Source organism: Salarias fasciatus, chromosome 8 (assembly GCF_902148845.1).
Source record: "Salarias fasciatus chromosome 8, fSalaFa1.1, whole genome shotgun sequence".
Lineage (NCBI taxonomy): Eukaryota > Metazoa > Chordata > Actinopteri > Blenniiformes > Blenniidae > Salarias > Salarias fasciatus.
In genome coordinates this window covers 13,565,490-13,572,927 of record NC_043752.1, presented here as the reverse complement: position 1 = coordinate 13,572,927, position 7,438 = coordinate 13,565,490, and the positions used below count along the sequence as shown (strand labels likewise).

Sequence of the window (7,438 nt, the reverse complement as noted above, 5' to 3'; positions counted from 1 at the left end):
CTGTAGAGATGCAAATGTGACTAAATACATTTTTGGAGTTACCAGTTAACCTCAAGCGTGTCTATTGGTGAATGGGGGAAGACCTGAAAATAAATCCCAGGGAGAACATGCAAACTCCGCACAAAATGACCCATGCCTGGACTTGAAACAGAGATATTTGTGTTGTAGGCAAGAAATGTTAACCGCTACATCACCATGTGACCTTTGTGTCTTTTCTTGGAAAGGGGGCAAATTGGTCCACAAGCCACCATTTTAACACCTGTTCACAAAAAAACCAGACTTTAATCACATGATGATTGGATCCACAATGTCGGTTGCAGATCAAAAAAAATTGTAGCTGAAATCCTATAGCATCATGAAAAGTACACATTACTGATATTATTTAAACTTAACCTGAAAAATATTGATTCCTGCAGCTTCCAGACAGAACACTCGTTCATGATCTTTGCCCCTGCCGATCTGCAGCGCCTCCTCCGTGGCCGAAGCGTTATGGCTTGTAATCCACCGCTGTTGACAGACGAAGGAAACCAGAGTCAACATCCGCGGAGCACAGAAACCCCATTCAGAAAAGGCCGGCAATCAAACCTGTGTACGTCTCGCCGTGGTGTGACGGCGTTAACCGCCGGACCAGCGCCGCCCCCCCGGCCAGGGAGTCGCATCGAGTAAACCTGACTCGACGTGTCTGTACTCCAGCTCTGCTGAACATCACTTTGCATATCTTTTGTTTTTTTTTTTTTTTTTTTTCCTAGCAGATTTTCTTCAACTTGGTCTCCTTGACCTAGTTGTGATAAGTAAATTCCCTTCTATAATTGGATCAGTGTGTCTGTCGTGTGGCGGCGTCGTTCACAGGCTGCACGCCGTCGACGGAGAGGCGTCTCAACACTTCCACGTTATAAAGCTAAAGCGTTGAAATAGGTCAATATTTGAGTCATTGTGTTGTTTAAAGACGTGCGGCACAATCCATATTTTCATATAGCAAAGCAGCTCTTTCACTACAAAGAAAGGAAAAGAACATTGATTTCTCAGATATCATAAAACTGCTCATCAAACTGTGTGCTTGCACTTGAAATGAGAGCTGATGAAGAAAGATATAAAGCTACTAAATCTTTTTCATTATTAAAGTGTAGTGCAACATTTAAACCTTAAAGGTAAACTCAACACATCTGGTTTCGATTAGAGTCTGCAATGACTTGAAGGCTGTAAAAAGGGACGCCTACTGATGACTTAAAAGTTTAGGATATATTTAAAGAAGGCTTTTTGATTTGCCTCTATACAAATTAGCAAGTGAACAGTGTAAATAGAATTAGCTGGCTAAGCTGGCTTTAATTAAACCAAATTGTTAGTGATTTAGACTAAAACTTACTTTTTCATTTGTTTTCTAAGTAGCACTTTGTTCCCTACCTTTTACTATTCCGGTGTTTTGCAAACATTTACCGTGATTGCTGCAACAATCACCCACTCAACAGCGGCGCTTTTTATTGCAATTAACAGCTCAATGAAACCGATGGCGCGCTGGCATCCTGCTATCGAAAGTTAACTCCTGCATCTTGATGCAACCGTCGTGAAACGAGCGCCGAAAGTGTTCCACTCTGTGCGTGAGGGAAGCGTTCACATTAGCTAATTCACGGGCGGCTTACAAGCCAGGAACAGGCTGAAATCAATGCTTCCTGTCACCTTTTAGCAGTACAAATGGCGCCTATTGTTGCAGCCCATCCCTCCCCCCTTAAACCTAGACAGCTGGGGTGGATCCACGGGGCAGAGAGCGCCGAGCCTCAGGGGCTCCCAGACTGTAAGCACTGATACTGGACAGTTCCGGACTTCTAATAAAGTTACAGGCGTCTGATAGGCCCGCTGATTGCATCCCGGCTTTGCAGAGTGCAACACAGGATGGGGTTTCTGAGGCCGCAGCGAGCAGCATCAGGTCACCGTGGGCGCACGGTGGATTCTGGGACTCTGGACGCCGCTCGGCACAGTCACGGCTCCTCGAGCTCAGGGTACAGACCGGCCTGCTGCTGCTGCTGCTGCTGCTGCTGCAGCTTCTGCTGCTGCTGATGCTGATGCCGCTGCTGCTCTCAAACATGTCTTTGTTATTCAGAGCTTTCCATCAGAGAGCGGTGACCTGCAAAACGTGGAGGGTGGCATCAGCTGCAGAGCCGGACTGCATGTGGACAGTGTGTGGATGGGAGGATGCACTTGACTGCTGATTGATGGAATAATAGTGTCTTTTATTTTAATATTTGAATGCAATAAATTGACAGAATTTGACTTGTAGCAACCAAATACCGGCTTTTTCATTATTAGATGTCTCTATGTGGAAGTAGTTTGTGAAATCATCGTATTTTTGCCACTGTTTTAATGTAATTTTTATAAATGGACTATTTATATTTTATTTAACAACAATGTCAGTTGATCTATTCAGAACACATCATTTCTTTGTTTTTCTTCACTGACTGTGGCATAATACTTCCAACATCACCAGGCTGAAGTGTACTCTTTGGGCTCACTCAGGCTCTAAATCTGCACAAAAACAGATACTGGTGCTTCAAACGGTGTAAATGTCAGTGTATTTATGCTTCCATGCTTCAAATATGTTGTAATAATCATTTCATGCTCAATCCACCAGAGAGTGCAAGTTGAAAACAACCATAAAAGGAAAGAGGAGTTCTGTTTTCGGGAGAAAAAGAAAGTTAACAAGTAGTAGAACTAATGTTGATATTGAGAGGGAGGCACAACTGGAGGTTGTTTTTTTTCCAATTGTTCACACAGAGATAGAGGCAGTTGCCATGCAATATGCTCAATCTGTTCCCCAAAGGTTCAGTGTGTTGCCCAAGGACACTTAAGCAAGTGGACAGGGAGTATCGAACCTGTGAACTTGAGTGACAACCACTTTACCATCTGAGCCAAAGATGCATTTATAACAAGTTCAATCAACACAAAATGCATTATGTATTCAACTTTATTTATGTTTTTGATTCCACAACAAAGTTATTCTGCTCCCAACTTATTTTTTGTATTGTGGCATTTTTCAGCAGGTGGATTTTTGTTTGTTTTGAACTAATTTCATCCAAACCCCCCCCCAAAAACTGCAACCTGTGATTTATAATAACAGTCAGGGTCATCTTAACGTGTTCTAACTCACTTTATCAAACAGTGAATAAATTCACACTTCTGCAAAAATATCAAAAGTAGATAAATAAATGCAAACGTTGTCATTTTCCTTAATTCAAAGGCATGAACTTATCACAACCCGTCAGAATCCATTGGAACAGATGCACTGCAGTCGCCTCTGTCTTCAGGTATGGACGCATTTCTCGGCACTTCCCTGGAATGGAGCCTGTTTCTGCTCGCGGGACGCGTGTTGGACCCCCCGCGGCGCGCACGCGGCGCACGGAACCCGGCGTGCACCGCACCGGGGAGCGCGGATCCGGATGTCAAGAGACGAGCCCCCGCTGGGCTCGAAGCGACAGTCCGGATCCGCTCCGGATCTCTGCTTCCGCGCCGGCTTTAGCGCGAGCGACCGAGAATCCGCGACACATTTTGTCAGCAGCCACCGAGCATGGGTCCCTCTGGTAATAGAATAGCCAATGTAATTTGACACTTCAACTTACTGCGCTCTCTCCGAGTCTATTCAGTTACTCACCCACTGACGCTGAGCCCATTCTCAGTGGCCGTGAGGGGGGAAGATATTTAAAAACACAAGAGCGCAGAATTACCGAGGACTTTCTCCGCTCCGTAACCCGGTGAGTCGCTGCAAACTTAACGTAGCTGCTGTTGTTCCCCGTGCGGCGCCGCGAGCCCTCTTGTCTGGAGGCGGGGGGGGGGGGGGGGGGGGGGGGGGGGGGGGGGGGAGAAAAAAAAAGGTTTTGTTTCCACTTTGGCTCAGATTTGTTTCTCAACAATAGAGTGACCACTTGAAGTGGCACGGAGGAGCGCGTAATGATAAACCCCGCAGCTCCCCGTGCGTTTTTTTTTTTATTTCTCGCTTATTTACAAGCCACGCCGCCGTTGTGCCGTCGGGACCGGACCGGCGGGCTGTTAAGCAGGTTGTGCATTTGGTTGGTAACAGATGCCGCACTGATCTCCAACGCGTCCGGGCTTTTTTTATACATACATTTGGAGGCTCCGTTGTGGCAGCAGCAGCAGCAGCCCGGACGCGTTTTTCCTCTCGCGGAATGAATATTGTCAGCGCGCGTGGTCGCGTGTGTGCGTGCTCCCAGGTTTACATTTGGCCGCCGATGCGCACAAAGCACATGGTTCTTTTTTTTTTTTTTGCTGTTATGTGGGGGGTTTTCTTTTCTTTTCTTTCTTTTTTTTTTTTTAGATGACATGATGCAGGCTGCAGGATTTTACTGGAGAGACAGCGGTCACTGCAGCGCGCGGATCGTTCACTGCATGTCACCTGAATGAAAAACAAAAACAATACAGCAAATCACATCTTTCATTTCTCAAGTTTGTTTATCATCAGTGAATGTCACTGCTGGAGGTCAGCGCTGCTGGAGCGGACCGCTGTCTGGATGTGGACCCGGTTGGGTCGAGGGGGCCTCTCATAAAGGAGTGGGCTCCTTTTCACTTGCTGTACATCTGTCAAGGAAGCAAAAAGCATGGCCAAGTGAGGGGGGGGAAAAAAAAAGTCAGCTAGACTTTGCTGCCTGAGCTACTTCCTAACCATTGTCTGCAAAAAGAGAGGCAGAGCTGTAGTTTCTCCTCTCTTCACCCCTGCTTCTAAAAATTCCCAGTTTTGGGAGCAACTAAACAAACATAGGTACAGATGTTTTCTCCTCCGGTTTTTATGGAGTCGTCCAGGAGAGCCCTTCCTGTTTTTGTTATGCTGTTGTGAAGTTCAGCCTCCCCGTGCGTGTCTGCTTTTAGCCGCTGCCGCATCCCAATTTGTCCTGCACAGCGGCCCGTTTTGGACCCAGCTGCTGACGGGGTCACGCTGCAGCCTCCGAGGGCATGCCAGGCGTGGAGGGAGCCTCGGCCGCGTGTTTACATTTCTGTCAAGTGATCCAGGAGCCTTGATGGGTTTAATATCTGCTCCCTTCAACCTCTTATGGCTGACAGGTTTCTCGGCTCGGAGGCGGTGTCAAAATAGCGAGCTGCCGTCCTTCTGCACCTGGTCCTTTGATCGCTTTTTGCCCAAATCCCTGCTTTTCTCTCAGCGTTGCTCCACAGGCACTCTGAGGCACGTGTGATTAAGAGAAACTTATAACTTGTAGTGGTTTTATAGATTTTTTTTTGTGGTGTCAGACAGAGTGAGGAGGGGGAGGTTGTTTTCTGTCCCGTCCCCTCCTTCTCGGTCACCCCACCTCTTTGGGGCCCCAGGTTTTGGGCTCCTGAATAACCATGGGGCAGACCCCACCAGGCTGACCTTCTTCTATTCAAGTTGAGGATGTTGAAACACCAGCCGTCAAACAAAAGACACATTGAAACAGAGATCTGCAGCCCAGCACGTGTGTCTGGCTGCTGAAGTAGACCATTTATTAACTCTGTTTCCTTGTGACCAGTGAAAAGTCTGAGAAAGCAGCAGTGCAGAGTAGTACTGTGAAAAACACAAGTTGCTCCTGACACAGAACAATGAACAAACAGGGAAAAATAAAACTTCATTTTTGCTTAAACTCAAATCTTTGACGTCATTTTCTCTTTTGTGGGCTGCAGCCAGGCTGTGAGGCTGCGGTGTGTGTGTATGTGTGTGTGGCAGCGTGGACTGACAATGGCAACACGTTGTCGGTGCAGGGTGGAGGTTTTTCTTCTTCTTCTTTTTTTTTTTGCTCTCGCCTTTCCACCCACCCGCGCGCCGGAGTGAGAGTCCAGGCGGAAGCTGGAAATGGCCGTGCCACATGGGAAATTATTCAACTCTCAGATCAGAGAGGACACACAAGAGGCCTCATTACCTCTGGCACCGCTGGCCGGCTCGTGCAGAGCCGGAGAGCCGCCGCGTCTCAGCCGGCCACGCTCACCTTACGAAATACTTTCTGTCTGAATCACTCCTGAAACTCACAACACCGAGTTTCCATAGAAATTCTTACTTTGAAGAACATGACAGACTTTTTTTTTTTATGTATCATACCTGTATTATTAAAACTTCTCCCAAAGCTTCTTTTTTTAAACCAACAATGTGTGCCTAAGCAGCTGGTAAACATGCCGTTAGGCGATGTATAATGTCATAATGTTATTGATTCGGCTTGGGAATTCCACTCGCGGCGAGCGGCTCCGGCGCTCTCGAGCACTCGCACAGCGAAAAGGCGAGCGAGTCAGCGGCCGACTGCTCTTCCTCCGGTGGTCAGAGCCTTGTGGGAGGTTTGTGTAGGTTTGGCTCAAGGTCCTTTTCGTGTTGTCTTTGCTCGACAGAATAAACTCCTGGGATGAGTCACCCTGCTGGTATGGCTATTTTCAAAGAGTAGGAAGAGCGCCGGGCAAGTGTGCTGAGAAGTGTGTCACTGGGCATCTGTGGCAGTTCAATCATGTGAACCCGGGTGTCAAACCAGCACTTAGTTTTTAATAATCCTGTTATCATGTTACTTGTGAGTGATTACAGCATTGTAAAAGGTGATTGTAACAGAGCAGTGTTTGTTTGGAGGTAACTGAATGAGCTACTCAAGCATTTTGGATACACTTTACGCTGGTTTGCACTACATCTCTGCCTCATTTAAGAGAAAAAGTTACATTTTCTCCCCTATTACCACATAGATTCTTTAAGATTTAACATGAAAAAGTCATAAGGCTGCAAACTGTTACACCAGAGTGGCTCCTTTTTCAATTTTTTTTTTGCCTTGGCACCCTTTGTGAAGGCTCCGAAAATAAAAAAAGAAATCCTTTACACTCACTCAGTCGGATTTTCATCAGGTGAAATTCCTCATTATGACCTCAAGGTTTTCGTATCCATGATCCATGGACAAGTAATAGAAAGTATCCAGGATTTTTGTGGCTTTTGCTTCTTTGATTTTCACTCCGTAAAGCTTTGTGAAGTACAAGTCTGTAATGAGTTTCATCACCTTATGCACCTCCAAATGTTGCCAGTGTACTCGCTGATGCTGGAGAGATTATATTCAACTTTGAAGTATTTCACAAGGAAAAAGGGGTTTGAAAGTTTGTCCAAATAAATGAATCTGCTTAGATAAATTGAAGAAATAAATGCTGTTTTCCATTGAAGTGACCTTCTGAGTGTGAGGAGAATACTCGTGTCGCCAGACAATATATGATACTAATGGGTGTAATAACCTCCACCTTTGCATTTAAAAGCTAATTTTGTTTGTAATATTCAGCTTTTTTATCATTTCATGTCATATTTTTCCTGTCCAGTGCTGCAAATTTAGCTCAGAAAGGGATTCTAATATTCATTCCAGCCACCAGAATGACTAAAAAAGCATTTCCCCTGTGCAATTCCATCGTATTCGTCTCACATGTGTTATCCTGCATTCCTCGTGTGTGTGTTTACAAT

The 7,438-nt window shown here is 45.9% G+C and overlaps 1 protein-coding gene across 2 annotated transcripts in view; it reads left to right on the top strand.

The window, feature by feature from the left end:
- The first annotated feature begins 3,545 nt into the window (after nt 1-3,545).
- The window catches only part of LOC115392805 (zinc finger MIZ domain-containing protein 1-like), a 98,727-nt gene continuing 94,834 nt past the window's right edge, over nt 3,546-7,438 (top strand). For both annotated transcript variants that reach the window (XM_030097402.1, XM_030097401.1), the window contains exon 1: nt 3,546-3,740. The gene's annotated coding sequence lies outside the window, so the exon portion shown is untranslated. The remainder of the gene's footprint in view (nt 3,741-7,438) is intronic.